The 22,565-nt window shown below is 39.1% G+C and overlaps 1 long non-coding RNA gene across 4 annotated transcripts in view; it reads right to left on the bottom strand.

Annotated features, from left to right (window-relative positions):
* The window catches only part of LOC135176282 (uncharacterized), a 64,668-nt gene that overhangs the window by 15,905 nt on the left and 26,198 nt on the right, over positions 1-22,565 (bottom strand). For 3 of the 4 annotated variants that reach the window (XR_010302596.1, XR_010302595.1, XR_010302594.1), the window contains 2 exons: positions 21,332-21,500; positions 19,424-20,471 (listed from right to left, as the gene is read on the bottom strand). This is a non-coding gene — a long non-coding RNA (uncharacterized LOC135176282). Of the gene's footprint in view, positions 1-19,412; positions 20,472-21,331; positions 21,501-22,565 lie in introns of all 4 variants that reach the window. The other variant, XR_010302597.1, reaches the window with a different exon arrangement.

Here is a 22,565-nt window from a genome sequence, read left to right on the forward strand (position 1 = left end):
CGTTCCTTTTTCCTTCTGCAGCTCACAGAAAAAGTGATGTCCCTTTTCTGCTGTCTCAGGATGCAGCTGTATTATCAACAGTGCAATCAGGAAGAGGGTTTCAGAAGGAAAACTACTGATGATGTACCTTACTCATCTTGGTTTTGCATCATACTCGTCTTTCAGCTGATAATACAAATCCCACCCATAGCTACCTTTTCTTGAAAAGCTTCTGTCTTTTGCCATTTCCACCCCACTTCACTTTTCCCTTTCTAATTGTCACCTTGATTAGGAACAAGTGATTTTTTTTGTGTGTTTCTTTCTTTTTCTCACACATTATGCATTGACCCTCCCCAGATCAATTTTCTCAGACTCTTTTTATTATCTCTTGCTCCTCATCCAGTAGTCAACCCTGGAAGCTGATCTTCTCAAATGTTACCACCACTACATCCTTCACAACCTTCAAATCCAACAGGTTTTAATAAGTTCCAGGGACAGTAGCTGGTAAATCTGTTTGTCTTTGGACAGTTGTGCTAGTTTGAAGCAAGCTGGAATGTTTTGGTAACAGAACTAGATAACGGGCAGTGAAATGAAAACAATTGATGTCAACTTCTCTCACAGTCTCGCTGAGAACTCTGGGAAGAAGAAAGACTTTTTCTCCATTTTGTCTCTCACTCTTGCTTTTGCCTTAGCAGGTGCCAGAAGGGCCTGAGCAGCAACAGACTTGGATGTGTCTGCTGGAGGATTTGAATCTTTAGGAGTCTGACTTGGTGGGTTTGAATCCTTAGGGGTCTGACCTGGAGCATTTGAATTATTTGAGGTCTGACTTGGAGCATTTGTATCCTTAGGGGTCTGACCTGGAGCTTGTGAGTTCAAATCTGCCTTGCTTTTAACAGGAGGATTTTGGTTCTGGTCTGCTGGCTGGGGGTTCGAATTGGCTGAGCTGGTGTCATTAGGATTTGGACTGACTGGGCTAGCGTTACTAGCACTAGTAGTGTTAGCATTAGTGGGATTATTTGCCTGTCCTCCTGGGATGCCTGCCAACCCTGACATGTTTTGATTGTTGCTAGGAACATTCTGATTTTGGGTACCTGCCTGTGCTCCTGAGGCTCCTACCGAACTCTGTGGATTGTTGTTGTTTTTGTTATCAGTGTTTATGTTAGTGGTGGGAACACTGGCTGTGTTCCCAGAACCTATAGAGGAGGGTGGAGAGGCTGGCAAGGGGGAAGCCGATAACTGTGTTCCCTTGTTTTGCTGTGAAAGAGACTGCTTCTGAGACACAGAATTTTTCCTAGCTCTTACAGAAACTGGTTTTGAATTTTTCACCAATAATGCCAAAATTAATATGAATATTAAAATCATGAGGCAAATATTAAAAATTGTGAGAAGAAAAACAGTTTTACACGAGCATGTACCTAGGCAAACAGTTGGAATTCCTGTCTTAGGCTGAATAACTCTCATTAGAGCCATATTTAAAGCAGAATTTCCATTGATTGTCACATTATTGACCAGAGCTCCTGTAATATCCTTGGTAATATTCTCAGAGATATTAAAACCAGCATAACCAAGAATAAAATCACCCCAGCTCCAGAACATATCTGAAACCTTAGCTTTAGCCTTATTATAAGCCAGATCAATGAAATAAGCAACAATTTGACCTTTTAACCAACTAAATACCAAGAAAACAAAACCAGACCAGAGCAATGCACCAACCAAATACAATAGCTGCTTGATTAGCTTCATCTTAATTCCCAGAGCTAATTTCCACTCACTGAAATCTCTAGCCCCACGTTGGGCGCCAATTAAAAATGTGATGGTTTGGGGGTTACCCCGCCCCCCCACAGTTTTGAATTTGCCCCGGCTAACTCAGACGGACCCTGGGAATATAGATGAAGCAATTTATTTACAGCTAGCAGAATTTACAAGCAGCTATTTACAATATATACAGTTATATACAATTATATACAGAAATATACAAAGGATAAACAATATAAAAGCACAACTCCCCTCCCAGAAACCTGAGTCCCCAGGAGGGGCTCTCAAACCACCCCAACACCTCCCCCCGGTCCCCTCTCAACCTTACTCCAGTTCTCAGGAAGAAAAGAGGTGCAGCCAAGAGGTTAGGGAGCAAGGTTAGTAGGAGCAGGGTTAATGAGATGTGACCAGGTCTAAGGCAAAAGCAAGAGTGAGAGACAAAATGGAGAAAAAGTCTTTCTTCTTCCCAGAGTTCTCAGCGAGACTGTGAGAGAAGTTGACATCAATTGTTTTCATTTCACTGCCCGTTATCTAGTTCTGTTACCAAAACATTCCAGCTTGCTTCAAACTAGCACAATTTAAGCAATGTCTATGGTTGCATACCATTTAAAACAACGCCACAGAGTCTAGACAGGAATCGAACTTGGGACCTTTCGCACGGCAGGCATAGATAAGTCAAGGTCTTGACAAATAGTTTCTGAGCATACTTGACTTTTCTAAACACATGTAGATCAGATGGCCTGTTGTCTCCAAAAGAGACTAACTATGCATGTCAATGTTCATTAAAAAAAAAAAAGGCTGCAGATTTGGAGCCACTGAGTTTCAAGCCACCAGTAATTTTACAATTTAACTTCATGGTTAATTCAGTGGTCCTTAAAAAAAAGTTTGAAGTCTACTCCAAACAATAGGAACAAAGTTACTTGTGTGTTTTACACATACACACATACAGATATACACACATAGCCCTTATTTTGTTTTCTTGAGAAAAGATCACAATCATGTTGCCAGTATAAAATGTGTTGCTTAAGCGTTCAGAAATCAAGTTATATTAACACTAGCAATAGCTGTTGAAACACCATTAACAGATGAAGCACCTCAAAATTCAGTGCTTCATTTGTATTTCTTCTATCAAAACTAAAGCATGGGAAATGGCAAACCCAACTTCAAACAGACATCTTTTTGGTGATGAAGTGAAACTTTGTTTTCTGCTAAATAAAACCCAATTGCATGTTTTGTTACATGTGATTTTACAAATGGAAACCAACATTTGACCTATGCTGCTCTCCAACATCAACCCCAATCTATACTGGTTCATAGGGCTGTTCTTTCTCAGATGTAAAACTCTACACTTATCCTTGTTGTACTTGAATAATAACAACAAAATTAAACCCACAAACATTTAAATAAATGTGAAATTAATACATTAGGTTAGTCTCAATGTTGTTTGAATTAAATAAATTAGATTAAAATATTCATAATATAGCTAATCAATCTTTACCTTCTTTTCATCATTAGAATTTATAAACTAGTTGGTTATTCAACTATTTGTTGAAAAAAAATACTAAATTGAAAATAACAGGCAAAAAACAGTGCAAACTACTTGATTTTTTTCTCTCTCCCAAGTCCTGACAGTAGATTTTCCTTTCCCTAAAACTGCATATGTGTTTTTTGCTGCAGAAAAATAATCATCAGACCATTTTAAAGCAAAATCCAAAAAATACAACTAGAACTTTCAATGAGCTTACCAAAAACTCTGTTCAGTCCAAACTACAAGGATTAGACCTTGTAGCACTGTATTTCAAAGCCAAATATTTAACATTAATCATGTTACTTTATACTGAGAACACTTTTGTGGCCGTGGTGTATGTTTTAATTAGTGCCGCTACAGTTTGGAGTTGTGTTTCCAGTGGTTTAAAATTTGGTAGAAAAATTCTCAGCAATAAGAAAGTTCCACAGGCTGAGATGAGTCTACCTAAGCCGTAAATATTTTCATTATGGGACATTATTAAAAAAAAAAAAAGTAACTTTGTTTTACAGCTTGTTGCTCACTTGCAGGCTACATACATATTCAAGATGTTTTGGATTAAAGAGTAGTCAGTGGGATTATGAAAGGATTGACCTGATGCTTTGAAGGCAGAACTGCATTTAGTTGTAGCAAAATACATATGTGTAGTACATAATGAGCTTTTAAAATATCCCTAACCATGTATTTATCTAATTTGAGCTATTTTACTTTGTCACATCAAATGAAGATAAAAATACCAAATAATTAAAGCAGTACTCACTATTGATATGAAGTTGGTAGCTGTGTGAATAGAAGAAGCAGCATTAGTAGCTTCTAAAGCACTAAATACTGTTTGCAGTATGGTTTGCTTATCTGTAGGTTTCATGTCAAGAAAAACACTAACTGTGGACTACTATTTGAACAATGCTCTGCCTTCCCACCTACTCAGAGAGGAGGTGGAAGCTTCAGCATCAACTTTGTAGAAGTGCAGACTGATCACTGAGGCTCAGCCAAGCCAAAAGTATAATCCTGTGGCCTTGTTAAAAATGAATCAGAGATACCAGTGAGGCAACAAAAAAAATGAGCAATCCTGGAATTAAGATCCAGCACTAAATGGAGGCCACAAAACTACACTGATTCATCCATTTGCTCTTGCTGTGTTTGACAACATGAAGTATAACATTCTAACTGGTTTTTTTTTCAAGACTTCAAGGCTCACAAAACAAAACTCAAATCTGAAGCTTAGTCATAGAGTCATAGAATCTCTTTGGTGGGAAAAGCCCTTTAAGATTATCAAGTCCAACCATTCTCTAACTCTACCAAGTCTGGTGATAAACCATATCCCTCAGCACCGCAATCTTGTGACTTGACTTCTAAACACCTTCAGGGATAAGGATTCAACTACCTCCCTTGGCAGCCTGTTGCTGTTTCTGACAACCCTTTTAGTGAATAGAAGAAGAATAGCACAATCCTCTCCACACAACAAATAAGCAGTTAAAGCACGGAGCTATACACTTGGCTGACAGCAGGCATGACCCACCTAAGTGAACCCTGCCACGGAATGAAGCTCTTACTTTAGCGCTCCAGAGGCTCTATTTCCACCTCATGGTCTAACATTAAAGAGCAATTGTGAAGTGTTATGGTGAAGAAGAAAGAGAAGCAGAAGACAAAGAGAAGATCCTTACATATCCACAATACAGACATGTCAAAGATGGTGTTTGATGATCCATGGATATGGCTATGACTGAAGGTAGCCAGAGGCCCTAGGGATTTTTTTTCTCTCGCATTTGCATCCAGTGTGTCAATGAAGACTGCACTAAGATGAACATACCCCTGGACAGACATAGTCAGAGAGTCTTGACACCTATTAATAACACTTGACAACTCTTTCACAGCCTCAAGAAATTTGGGGCTACCACCTTTACTCTAGCTTCTAACCCACCATCCTTTACCCTATGCTCTATTTGTGCTTGGTAAAAGGCCAGGTTCAAAACTGGTAATGTCCAGCTCCTTTCTAATAGGGAAGGTGGCAGCCCTGAGTGCTCTTGTCTGTCCTTGAAAACCCCTGGCAACTATTTCACAGCCCAAATAAATTTGGGGGTACCACCTTAATTTCAGCTTCTAAGTCACAATGCTGCACTTCATGCCCTATGTTTGAAGGCTATAGGGATAAATCACATAACCTCAATGTTTGCTTTTAGAGAGTACAGTCAGAAGGTATGCCCATCAGAGATGTTCAAGCCACAGATCTTTGAACAAGAGGGACCATACACAAGAGAATAAATGCTAAACAAAACCAAGGCATAGGGCCCATAAAGTAATAAAATCCAATAATGCAGCCTCTACAAGGTACTGAGGACTTAAAATCAAGAAAAGTTAAAAGCAAATTTCAGCAATAACTCAACTGTAATGAGCACACACAGAGAAAAAAAATCCCTTCCATCTCAGACAACATCTGAAATCAAAGTATGTGATGTTTTCTGGCCATTTAATGACCAAACACTGCACATAGGAGGAGGCTTGGAAATCAGTGCTGTGCGTCCACGTGAAGTAAAAAATTAATCAATCAATCTTTCTTGCATAGGTGTTCCCAAAGCATGATGTACATACAAACAAGAACTTGCAAGAGAATGTATGAAAACAATCAGCATGATGGTAGAGCACCTCCAGGTTTAGCCCCAGGCTGATAGAAGGAGGATACATGCCTTTTCCTCTAGACTGCAATCCTGCTACGAAATTGCCACTATGATCCCTGTACTGCTAAAATTATTTTAGACTTCAAAAGCTGCTATGAACCCTCTAGCAATTCAATTTCTCTATCAGAGGCAGATCCACGGGGCAGATAAAAATCATCAGTTGGTGATACATAAATATTCAATACAGAAGTATTTAGCTAGCATTTCTTCACCTTCTTCATTGAATATGGGAGAGAATAAAGCATCCTGGTAGATAGTATAATTTTTCAGACTCTGTGACAGACATTTATATGTCATCATCAATGCTAGTCTCTGTCCTTTTGAGTATTATTTTGAGTAACACCAATTTTGGTCCTTAGATCCTTGTCAAATAAGTGTTACATCAGTATTTCAGTGCACATTTAAGTTGGAAATATTCTTTCAAATTAAAACATGCTGTTGGAGTAAGTGGTTTAGCAAAGATTACAAATACTGCTTTTTCAGTTCTGTGGAAGACTGCTATGTTAAAAAAACCAAAGGGATTCAAGCTATTTTATCCAAAAATTTTGCACATATACTAAAAAGGCATAAACATTTTTGTCTTATCTGACATTTCAAGGATATTCCCAGCATTTGTAATAACAGTAAACCAGGTGGAACAAATCTCTGAAGGGTATAAAACAGAATATCCAATCTTTCCTAATTACTTTCCAAAATCTTTATGTCTACTTTGCATCTGCCTCCTCCACACAGGCTGTATTTCCCCTAAGTAAACCTTGAAAGAGTTGTTGCATTCTCAGGCTAAAAAGAAATGTGACATCTGGATCCAAAGTCAGACAGATGGCAGTTATGCATTGAGGACATACAATTTCACTTTTCATTTGACCTGGTGTAATCTGTGATGCTAACCCTAGTGATGTGGGATGCTCCACTCAATGTTTTCTTCATTCATCTATGTGCCAAGTTTTATGTTGGTTCTCTGCTTCACACACTAGTCTATTGCTCAGCTGTTGGGGAGGGGAAATTAATCGATGTGAGATGATATTTTGCAAAATTAATATTGTTTATTAATTTTGCTATTCAGTTATGGAAGCATTCTATGGATGTAATCTACATCTAATCTAACCAGCAAAATACATAAACATCACTTGAACTGGAAAAGACTATTCCTGCAGTCAAAAGCCACTTGCAGCCAATACACCATTTGCCCAGTAGCTGGGCTCAAGCTCTTTCTGCTCTATGGCAGAAGGCAAAAGAGAATTACAAAGAGGCATTGAGCATTTGCAGATTATTATTATTACCCTCACAGAGGCTAGCCACAGTCCAGACAGTGCCCAAATGCTTTCAGGAGATTCTGTCTTGTTGGACGTTGAGGCTTGAATCTTCCCAGCCTCTGGGGAAAGGACGCAGACAATCTCTCACCTTGTTCTCCTGGCTTCTTCTGAATGATCTGTATACACGTCCAGGGATTCTAGGCGGGACCTTCAGGTGCAGAGGGCAGGATATGGTGCAGTCTCAGCACGATGTCACGCTGGCCACACAGGCCAGTCGCGTGCATGCATCCAGGGTCTGCTCCTGGTAACTTGCAGCAGTGGAGTTTAGCAGGCAAGCAATAAGGCAGTGTGCAATGGCAGCACGGCTGGGCGCAGCAGAGAGAGCAGGCAAAGAGCAGGGAAGCAAAAGCAGGTTGTTCACCTTTTATCAATGTGGGCCGAGATTAACTGCCCTTTGGACACAAGAATAACCAATCAGGACGGCAGTCAGCCAAACCATACCATATTAGGCAAATCTACAGGCTTGCTTTTCCCTAATCTGGGAGAAGCATGGGCCTTGCACTAGGCAGGCACAAGCTAAATGTGTGTACCTTACACCACAGGACCCTGGGCAGGACAGACTCTATGGCTACAGGTCCTTTTGTGTCTGTTTCCCACGCTTGCCTCTCTGGTGGAGCAGAAAAACATGCCTAGGCAAGGCATGTATAAGCCTATTTTGGGCCTATGAGGCCTACCACAACATCAGCATGAGAGATAAATTCTAATGCAGAGGAGTAGCAATTCAGAAATAGAAAATCTATGGAAATAAGACCAGATTTCTGGTACTTAAAGCCTTTCATACCTCACATTCAGAGGATAAATAAATCTTTGACGATAAAACAATTATGTACTCTGAATATTTCCTTTGAGAAAAACGGGACTAGCCATGACTGTAAGACTGCAGGTTAGCCTATAGAAAAGATGCTGAAGTCAACATCTACATGTGTATCTTTGTATATATAAACTAATTCCAGCAGAGCTATCAATATGGCGTCAAAACATTTTCCATCATCTCTTTTGCATCAGGGTGATCTAAATGCACTTTCTTTTGAAGTTAATCTATCATACACACAGCCCACACCACAGCTTTGCTTCTTTGAACGTCTGAGGTTTCATTTAGCTATTTTTTAGACATCTGAGATGTTCAGAGTGTATTTTCCGTCTTCTTATATTCTGGGCATAATTTTAATGTCACTGCTGCTATTTAAAAAATACTGTTTAAAACTTTGTGGGTCCTACATGTAGAGCACCTTGGCTGTAAACTGATCGAATAAGAACTAGAGGATACTGAAAGAAGTACTATACTGAGATCATCAGTCCAATAGCTTGACTTAGCATATCCTGGACTGAATTGGATATTTTAAGAATTTACAACACATTATTTATAAAACTAGGAAAAAACCTTGGGAGTACAACAGTGCTGGGTACATCTTCTTAATGGATGAGAAAGCCCATGAATAGGAGAAACACTTTCTAAGTTCACAACAGAAGCAGAAGCCTTATTAGCCTTTCCCAATAAGCTTATCAATGCAAAGGAATGTAATTTCCTGATGGGGCAGGCTGAATTACTTGATACACTTTGGAGCAGACATCACTGAGACTTGCCCCAATCTTCCCATTTCTCATTAAATTATGAAATCAGCAGGTTGGCAATGGAAAGGTTCAACTTTTAGAAAACACTTGTCTGATGAAATTTGGACAAATCCAGTTATTGTGCTACTGAGTGCAAAAATCATAATCAGCCAACTGAATTTAATAAATGAAGGGGTGGACCATCTAAACAACCTGCAGTGCAGTAATTGCATTAATTGTAAAAGAATTACAATTACTGACATTGAACATGCTGGGAATTGTGGCCATGAGTTAAGTGAAAATAATTTAAATCTATCAGTAAAGAACACAGTGGTATTTGATACCACTGGAGGGAATCATAAAGCACAGGCTACCTCTGCATTCAGAGCTAATGCAAGAGTTATATTTTCAAAGGGAGAGGTATTTCTATTTTATCATCATGAATGCCAAGGTTGGGAAAAATGAAGTAGAAAAAGTAGGCAAGAATAATGAAAGGGAAGGGCTATGAGTTAGAGGAATTCTGTATGGAAAAGTCTTTTCAAGCAAAATATGTATAATGTGACATTGCAGACCTGCAGGCAGAAAATCAGGACACCTGCACATAGTCAGATGGAGACTACTACAGCGCCAAAGGAGAGTTTATTCTGGTGCAATTTGTGATTCATCAGCTATGCTTGAGAGCTGGAAGGTAAATGGATGAGAAGGCCTTGATTTGTTGAGCTTCAACTTTATTTATGTAGCAGTACACGTACGGCAGGTACTAAAACCTGATTTTAAGCACTGTTCAAACTGATAGAAGAGCAAAATCCAAGCATAAAGTAACTGACCAAATTCTAATAAAGCAAATAGTAGTAATGTTACTGAAACACATGAGAATAGAATATTAAGAAATAAGGTTCCTAGATAAGGGCTACTTAGGATAGGGAAAATAAATAATGGAAGCAAGGAATAATTTATATAAATACAATAATAACTTGAACAATCTGCAATGAGATCAAAAGTTGTACCAAAATATCAGGAAATGATGCATTATCATCATGACTACAGCGTGCCCAATAGCTCCCATCATAGGTACCCAGTTAAAGGTGACAATCTGGACAGAAGAAAAGCAAGCAATGGTAGGCAGAATACCATGAGAAACTATGCAAGGATAAAGAACAGAGTATTGGCTGAGCAGCTAAAAGAAGAGCTACCAAGTTCCAAGGTAGGATGATACGCTAATACAGCTTCCTGAACAGTGGCAGTAGAAAAGTTGCTTTCTACACTCTCGAAGCTATGGGAAACTGGAGGGCAGTCAAGTTCTTGGAGAAGATCAATATATATTCTGGGACCTAGGAAGGAGTTACAGAAGAACAAACAACTACAAATCGGTGTCATTGATACTGCATGGAAGTAAGGTCATTACTCTGGAAAGGGTTCAAAGATTAAAAAAGCAACTCAGAATATCAACATTAATTGGAAGAAGCACAGAGGAAAATTCTCAAGTCCACAATCAGTCATGGCCACATATTTTAGTAATCTCTTTCTGCTGACTTCACCAAAGCATTTGACATGGTGACAAATGATTGGTTATGGCTGATGATGCTTGACATGGGTTTCCTATAACACTTAGAGGAGCTACTGTGTAAAACTAATCATAATCATAAATCTGCTATACAAGAAGTGACAATAATGTAAGAATGGCTCTCAATTAACAAAGGTATATAGGAAAAATCTGAGTTGTATTGTCCTATCCAGCATTCTAACAGAGATGGCACAGAATAAAGATTACATTTTTTGAGCAGAGGTCTGTGAATTTAGGTGCACAGATGTAACACTGATTATCAGCTGGCCTGAGGATCCACAGAACAGGTCAGCATGCTAGAAGATATCCTAGGAGTATAGATTATTGGTTAATATCTTCAAGAAGAGATCATTCTATGCTCATAATGGAGAAGAAAGAACATGAGAGTTGGAGAGGTTTTATATTCAAGCTCACACACTGACCAAAATAATTCCCACAAAAATACTTCAAAGAAATTAAGTGTTATAGAATCAAAAAATACAAATTTATCAACAACTGGGAAATCCACACTTCATGAAGACAGTAGCCTCCCAAAATACAACATACACCTATGGAAGCTGGCAAAAAGGGGTACTTCAGAGACTGTATTTTCACTGTTGCTTGCTTTACAGAAAAAAAGCAGAGACATATTTGGGAGAGGAGGTAGTAATGTTAGTGACATCAAAACCAGCCGCCTCAGATTCAGAGCTGCAGTAACTACGGTTTCAGCAATGTGGATGTTAAAGGAGAGTGGGGATGGCAACAATCCTGCCAATATGATTAACAGATTAAAAAATGCAGAATATTTGATTCGATTGCAAGTCATGCTAATAAAAAAACCAGCAAAGAGAAAAATGTGTGGAAACAAGTGGTTTACCATGTCATAAAGCTAAGGAGAACGCATATGGGTAAGAAACTTTCTCAAACAGAAGTGCACACAGAAGCCTCACAAAATTCAAAAGTTTAAATAAGAAGTGTGTTTTCTTTTTCAGTCTTCTCAATCAGGTATAAAAAAACGAGCATAACCTGGTCATCTAGTTGACCTGATTACATAGCTCCATTGCTGTGCAGAGGTATTTGTGCCATCACTGACCATCCCAGCAGCACAGTGATGCCACCATGGAGGTCTATTTGGGTTAATACAGTTTGTTTCTTGGCAGACCCAGTAAGCCAGAGCAAACAGGAAAATTTTCTGCCAGTTTTCTGTTGATGTGCTCTTTTACAGGCTTTATATTTCTGCTACCTTCTCCCTGTTGGTTCTTCATCACAGAATCACAGAATGCTTTGGGTTGGAAGAGGCTTACAAAGGTCATCTAGTCCAAACCCCCCCCCCCCCCCTGCAGTGACCAGGGACATCCTCCACTAGATCAGTGGTCCTGCTGACCACACAAAAACCCACCAGGTTTAAAATACAGAAAAAGCATATGTGCAATGAACCAGCATAATGATAGTGGGAGTTTTCTTAGCGTAGTTAAACCCTAAAGTATACCACTTGGCTTCAAGTAAGCTCACTCTTACAGCTAGGTGTTAACACCACTTGACTTTTTAGATCTCTGCATTTTATGGTCCATGGTATTTTTAAGTATCCCACAAGTTGTCAAAGAATGATTAGTTGAGCACTATTACTTCATTAGAAAGATGAATTTTATGATCTTTCACATATTATAGTTAGCTTTTAACTGTAAAGCTTAGTAGAATAATTTAAGTTTCATTATTTCCAATGACAGCAGGAGGTAGACATTGTCTCACACCTATATTTGAATGTATCAGTGTAACAAAACTTTCCATATTGTGCTGGTTTGAGGCTAACTGGAATATTTTTGTGAGAAGAATTAGATTATAGGTTGTGAAAAGGAAAACAATGGTGATGTCTACTTCACTCACAGGCTTGCTGAGATGTATAAAAACAAAGATACAAACATAGTGTATGTGTCTCTGTTGAACTCGGTGTCACTGCTTTTCTCTCTGGGCTTTTGATGTGTAACTTAACTAATTCTATTTCTAACTCCCCTTGCCAATCCTCCAAACGCACCTTGCACATATGGCCAAGTCTGAGATAAGGTAGAGGGGTGGAAAGAAGGTGGAAGGGTGGTTGGGAGCCCCTCCTAGGGACTCTGATTTCTGGGAAGGGTATTCTATTTCTGTATTACTTTTAACTTGTATATTTCTGTGTACAGCTGTAAATACTGTGAATATCTGCTTGTATATTGTTCTAAGCTGTGACTATAAAGCTTGATTCCTTAACTTCCAGCTGGCTGAGTCTAGTCTGGGTGATTTCATAACTCCCAAACCATCACATCTTTAATTTTGGCACCAAACGTGGGGCAAATTAAATTGTATTGATTGCTATTTAGGCTCTGAAGTTAAAATGAAGCTATTTTGTTTACTTTGGGCTGTTGCACGGCCAGTTACTGCTTTTAACTTTAACTGTTGGTTGACATTAAAACTGGTTTCCTTCAGTTTGACTTAATGTGGAGAAAGATTAAAAGGAATGCTTTTGGATTTTGGAGAGTATCTTCTCAGCTGGGTTGGCTTTTAATATTATTCAAACTGTTAACAACTCTGTTTTTAGTAAGTCAGGAAATATTACAACAGCTGAAAAATATTCAACATCTCTGATGAAGGTAATGCTGCCTAAAACTGAACTACCAGACCCCTGCGGTGGGTTCTACACAGGTAATAGAGTGGCATTTTTATCATGTGTGATCTTAGCCTTAATAATTCTGGTTTTTACACTAACATTAGCATTGTACATGAAAAATTCAAATGTGGCTGCTTTAAGAAAACAGAAGAGGCAGATTTCCTCGCAAACAAAGTTAGTGATAAGGTGCAGAGAACTTTCTCAAACAATTTCTGTTTGTGGGGAGAGTGAGAAGGGGGCTGCCATGTCCACTACACCTCCTCCTGCAGGTTCTGGGACAACTGCCAAAGTCTCTGTTATTGACAATAATGTAGCAGCCAAAGATCAGGTCCAGCTGTTCAAGTCTCTGCTGTTTCTTCACCTAGTTCACATCCTCAGGCAGCAGTTTCGAACCCTAAACCAGATGCCAACTTACAGGCAGATTCAAACTCTCAGACCCTCAGAGATTCAGACCCACTAGAGAGAACTTCCAAAGCCCTTCCTGTTCCCACAAAAGCTAAGGCTAAGATAAAACATTTGACAGAGAGTGATTCAAGAGAGGATTTAAGAGAGGGGATCTCTGGTACACAAGAGGAAGAAGAGGAGAAATACAGCCTTAGAGATTTGACCAACATATTCAAATCAGAATATACTGATGAAAGGAGCTATGTGAGACTGGCTGCCAAGAAGGAGGAGTTTGAGAGTGCTCTTAGGAGCCATTTCTAGGCCAAGGACAACCAGAGGAAGAGCAGAAGGATGACATCCAGGATTACAAAGATTCCATAAAAGAGATCAGGGAAGTTAAAAAGGAATATGCAAGGCACTTGGGAGAGCTGATTCTAAGCTGGCTGCTGAGATGCCATACTATTGGTGCAAACGCCCTACAGGTAGGAGACAGGTCTGCAGAGCAGCTACAGCCACTCACAAAAGAGAGTGGAGAAATACCTGGCAAGTCCTCTTGGTGAGGTTAGCTTGTGGACACACCTCCTGTTGGCTGTGGCTATGAGATACCCTTCCCGAGATGATCTGTCATGGGCAGTTATAAAGTGGAACACAATTGAGCAGGGAATTAATCTTCTGAAGGAGTTTGCTGTGAAGGAAGATCAAGATGATGGAGATCATGGCACACATGAGCTTGATAACATTCCTCATGGAACAGGTCTCACAAAGAATCTTATTAAACTTGCTCCTTCATCCTATGCTAACATCTTGGCTAGCAGGTTTCTATCAAGGAGTGATCATGGAAGGCCTGTCAGTGTTGGTGAATTCACTGGCCAACTGAGGCAGACAGAAGACAGCTTGTTACGTTCTGCCTAGTATTTGCCATAAAAACTACAGCTACAGAGATAAAGGATGGCATTAAAGACAGCATGAAAGAACCGGAGGAAAATTAAAACCTCCATATCCAATTTGGCAAAAGATACCATTCCTTCCTCTTCTGAATGGGTGCATGTTTGTGCTATCGGGAACAGACGCCCACCTCCTCCCTCCACTTCCACTCAAGGCAATTCCATCCCAGGAGACAAACTGCACCTAGACAGCGGCAATCACATGGGTCACTCTGGACATTCCTGCGTGTCCAATTTGGTGAGAACATGAACAAATGAGATGGTCAGCCTACTTCAGTTCTTTTGAAAAGAGTCAGGGAACTGCAGTGACAAAAACAGAGGCAACAATGCCAGAAAGGTAGCTGTCACTTCTTCAGCTCCCCAGAGTAATTGCAATTATTCTAATAAATGCAATTTCTCTCACCCTACTGACACCAATCATAGTGCACACTGGGCCAAAGAGCACAGTATTGAGTGGATCTACCACATACCCTACTATGCACCAGCTTCAGGAAAGATTGAGCACTACAACAGTTTGCTGAAAACCACTCTAAAGGCCATGGGGGGTGGAACTTTGCAGAACTGGGACAAACATTTAGCACAAGCTACCTGGCTGGTAAATAGTAGGAGTTCTGTAAACAAAGCAGGATCTGCACAATCAGATTTTCTGCAAACAGTAGACGGTGATAAAGTTCCTGTTGTATGTGAAAAGAATTTGTTTGGAAAAACTGTTTGGGTATTCTCTCATTTGGGCAAAGGGAAACCTGTCCGAGGGGTGGTCTCTGCTGAAAGTCCTGGTCATACCTAATGGGTAGTGCAGGAGAATGGTGAAATCCAGTGTATTCCACAGAGAAATGTAACTTTAGCTGAGAGAGCTTAAATTCAGAGTGTATAATGCAAGCTGTTAGGAGTTTTCTGTTGTAGGTATTACCTGGTGTCCAAAGACACAATCTACAAGAGAATCTACAGTACATGAGCATGAACTCAGTGTCACCTGGGGATCCCTGCTCTTGCCTCATCTGTGAGGAGACAAACTGTTTCCTGTTTTCTGAGCTTTTCAATCACCTATATCTGAGATAGCCAGACCGAAGTGTGAGCTGAACTTGCACTATTCATTATTGTAAATAATGTTTCAGATCAGAGGGATAGTTCTCAGCAAAACTCTTGAGTGAAATAGACAGAGGTTCTATTCTACACAAATATAGAAGACAATAAAGCTAAAGAAGCTTGTGTGTTTAACCATGACAGACCACAAGTCTTTGTAGAACAAACCAACTAAAAAATTGCAAAGCAGAGGTTTTATTTTAAACATGAAGAATAGGAATTTTTTCTCTTGGATTATGGATAGATGCCATAGAAAAATATTCAATAATGCAAGTATAAATTATGTAGGCATCCATATAGATTTAAAAGTTATGCATTTATGCATGATTTTATGACTGCGCTATAGGAAATCCACTTCCATGACTTAGACTTACACACCAAAATCCTAATTAACATTTAATTCAATTAAATCAATAGAACTGTATAGCTTATAAGTAAGTCCAAAGCAGTTCATATTTCCTCCATTAAAAGTGGTATTGTTTTTCCTTAATTATGTTTGTCTGCACCAGAATTGTGTCAGGTAATTGGAGTGAGCACAGTCCCAACTGAACCATGCACATACTGAATATTTTTTTGTTAATGTTTATGGATAACTTTCTACCAGAGTACTAATTTGGATAAGTTTTAGCTATTCTTTGCACTTAGCAGGGCAATTCGATTTATTTATAATTGGGCAAATAACTTCTAACCTCATTTCCATCAGTATCTGGAACAACTCCAGTGAAGCAAAATCAGTTACCCTTTTTTATCTACCAGTATAACAAAGTAGAACACATACCAGGAATATGGCCAAAGTTAGTCAGCTCCCTTAGCAGTACAGTTTATTATGAGTTATAATATGCATGCCATGAAGATATTTTTCAGCATACCTTCAGCACCACATTTGAATGGAATTGTGTGAAAAGAACACATATAGGAAGAGTCTCAAGCTAAGCTACAAGGAATTAATAGCACACGTAGTCTACTCCCAGGTCTCAAAGTCAGAATTAAAAAGCCCCACAGATTAATTGCTTCATACTGATCTGTTTATACCATCCTTTTATTTTTGTTATTTCTGCGTTTAGAAATGTATTTAAGCAATTACCTAGATTCAAGTTTGTTAATAGCTTCATTAAATTCTGTGGGCCTCCTCACATACTACTCATTTTAACTACTTTCTTGATTTGGGACCAGAGATAAGCAAATAAGCAAAGAAGTCAGTATAGAGGAGATGACAAATCTACAGCACTTTTTAAGAATGCTTTATTATCTGTTGAATGCAAGACATCCAACAACATGAGTGAATCATGCCATAGTGAAGCTCTAGTGAACCCTGATTACATACTAGGAAGTGTAGCTGCATTAAAGTAATAAGTATATATGCAAAGAAGATTTGAAGTATGAGAAATTCGTGTGCAATAATGCAGTTGCCCACATAATATCTCCACAGAGCCTTCTCCAGGCTGAAAAACCTAAACTCTCAGCCTGTCCTCACAGGAGAAGTTCCACCTCTCTGATCAGTTTCGTGGCCTCCTCTGGACCACTTCAACACATTCATATCCTTCTCATGCTGAGGACTACCAGTGAGGTTTCACCACAGTGGTGTAGAGGGGCAGAATCACCTCCCTTCACCTGCTGCCAAAGCTGCTTTGGATGCAGCCCAAGATTTAATTGCAGTAGAAAGCATCAAGGAAACAACATGCTCTGTTGGTTGCTATATAGCCTACGTTTGATCACAGGCAACTTTTTCTCTGCAGTAAAATAGTTTGAGAAGAAATGCAATCTTTCTCCAAGATACAGGTGTTTTAAGACAGGGACTAAACACACTTTACTGTACACTGGCAATCAAATGATGAAAGTAAAAACCTTTCTATTAGTCCTGCCAAGTAAAAAAGGAAGTAAGAATTGTGATACGGCACACTGACAAATGGTATTCAGCGAAGAGCTCAGATGATTGCTTTGTTTCACCCTAACTACTGAAGTAGCTGTAGGCAACTTATAGTTATCTGAAAATCTAGCATCCTTGTAGTAGTAATCACTATTTTAGAAATTCTAGGTTAGAATAGAACTAAGATTTTTCAGCAGTGTTCCAGAAAAGTGGATTGGATGTAATGTTTATGAAGGTAGATTGTTAATGAAACATTTCTTGTTTAAAAAAAACACACAGCATAGGCCAATAGTCCTTTACAGTACAAGACCCTTCAGCACACACCATGAAGTTACAAAACTATCATGTCTTTTTTTTCCTCCTTAAAATTTAGACAAACTACTAAAACCTTACTTGTATCTTTTACAGATGGTGATAAAGGCTGGGAGTACTGTAAGTGAAATTACAAAACACTTTTTGTGGCAGATCTTAATTTAATCCCATAGTAGCAATTGAGCCTATGGAAAAAAGTGTTTATGTCAAATATTAACTTAGGTATTCTAAGCTCCTAAGACTTTTATTCCCTCCTTTTTTCCCCTTCAGTCATCCCTGGCACAAGTCTTTTTCTTAACTCTAATGGGTCAAATTTCACTGTCATCTTCTAGTATTGTTTTCATTGGAAATATGAAAACATCTCTGTGGTGCCTCTTTCTTTATGAGACTTCTTCAAGTAGCCTTACTCCTTTTCACCCTTACTTGGTATCCCGATCATTTCTTTCTCCCTCTTTTTTTGATGCTAATATTATTAATTATGATCTGGGAAATTCTAGTAGTTGCCATATGCAAAAGAGCCATATGAAGTATAAATTCCTGCCTCTAGAAGTGCTTGTTTTACCTTATCTGGACAAGAGAAATAAATCTTGTAAGAAATAAGAAGATGTTTATAGACATTAGTAAGATGCCCTCTCAGCCTTCTCTTCTCTTGACTAAGCATCCCAGTTCTCCTAGTCTTCCTTCATAGGAGAGATGTTCAAGTCTCCCAGTGGCCTGTTAGCTCTCTTTTGAACTGTCTCCAGCAGATCTCTGTCTCTCTTGATTTGGGGAGCTCAAAACTGGACACCTAATTCCAAGTGTGGTCTCACCACAAATAAAGACAGGCTGCTGGCTGCAGAATTACTTGAATACAATTATGTAAGTTAATATTTCAATCTACACACTTTGTGAAATCTAATTACTAATTCATTAGTGTGTTCTCATCGTTTCCCTATTCTTCTTAGTCTCTCAGATGTCCATCTGCAAGTTTAGGCTGTGTGTGTGAAAGACAAAGCAGATGGTGAGTGCTGGACATCCAGACAGAAGCACTGAGTAGAATATGAGGTGCTGTTTAGTGTCATTGTGCGTTACATAACTTTCTGTCTCTGTCCCCATTTTCTCTTGCATTTTAGTGCAAAATCTTGTAACAAAGGTGCACTTGGTGCCAGCAGAAACCCTTGACAGAGTCATGGGTTTAGTGATTAAAGTTGCATTCAAAAATACTCCAATCTTTCTTCAACAGAGTGTGACTTTCTGAGAGAAAATACAAGAGAGTCGAAAGGTGTTACTTTCTGCAGAGAGAGCTGCACAAAAGTGGTTGGTGCTGCATTAACATCAGGAGCACTTGTAGGCCAGACTCTTTCAAGGACAGAATAAGATGAAAATGACATGCAGGTAACTATGGCCATACTCATGTGGTTCAATGTACAATTGTGCTGTATGGATATACATCTCAAACTCCATGTTGTAGGCTACTTCTGCTCAGTTCAGAGGGTATGAGAGATTTTCATATTGTTCCTCTAGAAGATAGCAGGGTTCTTTTGCCATACTTTGCTGAGTGGCAACAGTTACTAAAGCTCAAACACTCTTTTCAGCTAGCCCTGTTGGGTCAGGTGTATTAATGAGGCATGGTATGTGCTTGCATAGCAGTAACAGCAAAAATCTGTGCTGTAAATAGTTATGGTGACAAAAATGTTTCTACTGCTCTAAGTTGTTTCTCTCTGTTCAGGAAAAAAACCTACACCTGTAACGGAGCAACTCCCACATATCTTGCTGGATCTTCCAAATGTTCTTACGAAAGTTAGAAAGCATTAGGCTACTGCATATTCTTGTGTGACTATGTTTGAGTCATTTTACTTACCATCCTCTTACCTTGTTTTCCATCTGCTTACTCCTGCTTTTCCAGGTCCCAGTCCTGAATACAGGTATTTGAAACAGGGCTTGCTTCTTCCTTTTCCTTACTGTAACTTCTGCTACAGGCAATCCAAACAGCACTTTGTGGCACTGTGCTCATGACTCTCCATCTGGCTTTACAGCAACCTTCCAAAAGCAGTACTTTTCCCTAGTCCTCTTCCCACTCTCTGGGCTAAGCATGCTTTGTTCTTTGCTGCTTGCAGAATCCAAAAGCATTGCTTTTCTGGAGTCCTCTTCCTGCTCTCTGGGCCAAGCAGGCTTTGTTCTTTGCTGCTTGCAGAATTCCTCTAAAAGTTCTTCAGGGCAGCCTCTCACATCCTGCTGGGTGGGTGATGCATGTTACACAGTTAGGTTCTGTTTCCTACTCACACTCAGGTGGAAGACATGATGAGGCCACATTAGGCTTTGGTGGGAGCAAGCCTGCCTGTCCCTTCACAGGTACCTGGGGACTGACTGTTACCCATGGTAGTATCTCAGGTACTGCAGGTTTTGCAATATGCAGAAAAATAACTGAGCTCTCAAATATTGCTATGTAGCCATCTGCCTTTGAAGAGTCTGTACTACAATAAATAACAATGTTAGCATGGGCCTGGGGTTGTTTCAGTATTCATTTCTAACATTCAGAAACTTGACATGAAACACCTGAGAAGGCAGTTATTTACGTCTGTAGAATTGAAGTGGAAGAGCTTCTGTTTAATGCATGAGGGCTAGCATTAGGCCTGTAAAGAGTAGCTTGCTTTCTCTTGCAGCCCAGTGAGGACCTAGAAACAGTTAGATGCTGACATAAACTGGAGCAACTTCAGTAGATCCAGACAAGTTTTACAGATAGAGGACATGGCTCACAGGAGTCTCTGAAGAAGCCTTTAACTGTCAGTTCAGAGTTTATTTATTGATAACTCTTTGATGATACGCATTTTTGAGTGCTACAAACTCCGCAGTGCTAAGTTATGGATTAAATATTAAGAGCAGTCAGTAACTCAGAGAAATTTCAATCTAGCAACTTTTCCTAGAAGGAAAAAAAAAGAAAAATACCGTCAGCTATAATCTAAAGAACCCTTAAGTGATTGTTCTTACTAAGAGGTTTGTTTTTACAGGCTATACTATGATATTATATAGTCCTCACTTACAAGAAGACTGCAGAATTGTAGGTGTATCAGTTTGCTAAACATCACAACATGATTTACTGTGACTATAGCAAATTAGTAATAATCATCTTAATTTCATAGTTTGGGTTTTTATTGTTGCTTCTAGTAACTCAACAAACCCTATTCAATACTTATGATTAAGAATCTGTATCACAGTGATCAAGGTCTACAATTCTCAGCCTCAAATTATACTGCACTACTATGTCTTCCACAACGCAATTCTAATAGTACTTCCTGAAATTTCCTGACATTAGCTCCCTGAAATGTCAAATTTCAAAACTTAACAGCTATAAATAGTTTCACATGGGACACCTGAATGCCAAAAACATGTGGCTGGTAATTAGCCTGACCTTATTCACATGTCATCTGCAGAACTTCACTCAACATTCCTGCATCACAACTATAACTTCTGATTGAGCTACTTTGTCAGAGATGCCCTCTGCTCACTTTGAGGAAGTCTTTTGGAGGGCCTGAAAGGATCTCTTGAAAAAGCTGTCTACCTCTGAAGAGCCTTTCTAATTCCTGTTCTGCCTACACATTTCTAAGCTTTGAAATCTAACCTGCTTATTTTGTTAGTGCTTCACTCAAACCACTACACTCATCACCTTCTCTGCCAAACACTTTTACATACACCAGGCATTTACACTACTAGAATAATGAGTGTTATCTGGACAAATTTCTTGAGCATTAAATGTATCAGCTTACTTCCATCTAACCTTACCTCACACTGAAGATTTATCTGAGCTGGGGTGATGGTAAGGCTTTTAACAGGCCTCTCTCATTCCAGAATCAAATGTCATATGAACATGTAATTCTTTCACACATTTTCTTTTGTAAGGATTGAAACTCTATTGTACTGACTTTGTCACTGGAGCTGAAGTAGTGCCACTCTGAAATAAAAAGGACAGAAGGTCACAGCTCTTAAAGCTGTTGTTCCACATTTAGAAGTCTGTCTCAGTCAAAATTTCTTGAGGTCTCTCTGTAACTGAAAGCCACTAGGAATTCACTTCAAAAAAGCAAATCAAAACAGAGTACATGTTTGCTGTGCACATGATAGTGCAGAGAGGTCAGGCTAGTGCTGCCTGGTAGATCTGCACAGCGTTACTGTATTAGTGATGTGCTGTGGCTGTGCTCACACCTCTTGCCTCTCATGAGGATTTGATAACTCTAGTGGGATACCAGCTTGAAACAGCAGCATACACCACAGTGACAATGAATGCCACTGCAATCACATCACATCACGGTTTGGTTCAAACAAGTCAGTTCAAATCTGCACATTCCTAAGCCATCACCTTTACTAAAATTGCTCTGTAAGTGTACAGGCCTTTCATGAAATCTGCTTGTGTTCCTGGGAATACCAGTGCATTAGGGCAGGGTCATAATCCATACTAAAAGAATACAAACTTGAAATTTGAGATGTGTTTAAAGTAAAATATCCATGATCTTGTAAAACACTGACCAACATCAGAAAAGAATGAGAATTCCTAATAGTCAGGATTTCTATTGTCATTAAATATTTGACATTAGAGATTTTTTGGTTTTAAATAATACTCTTTGCTTACTCTGTCCTCCATTTCTTACAATAATTGTCCATTTTAATTTGTTGCATGAGAGATCTAAGAATTATCTACTAGAATAGAAAGAAAACGTTTAGATGAACTTGGTTTGACATTTTGGTAATACTAATATAAACACTAATAAAATACTAATAAAATGCACATAAGGGGAGAAGTATTCAGATATGTTACATTACCTTCAACTGCTGCATGTTCAAAAGTTTGGATGAACTGCCATGACTGCAAATAATTAAATATGCTGCAGTAGCATTCTAGGTGAAGGTTAATACATTGCTGCAATAAATTCACATGATATTGGAAAGCTTCCAAGACTCACAGAATCGTTTGGGTATGAAGGGACCTCCCCTCTGCAGTCAACAGGGACATTCTCCACTAGAT

The sequence above is a fragment of the Pogoniulus pusillus genome, chromosome 6 (assembly GCF_015220805.1).
Source record: "Pogoniulus pusillus isolate bPogPus1 chromosome 6, bPogPus1.pri, whole genome shotgun sequence".
NCBI classification, from domain to species: Eukaryota; Metazoa; Chordata; class Aves; order Piciformes; family Lybiidae; genus Pogoniulus; species Pogoniulus pusillus.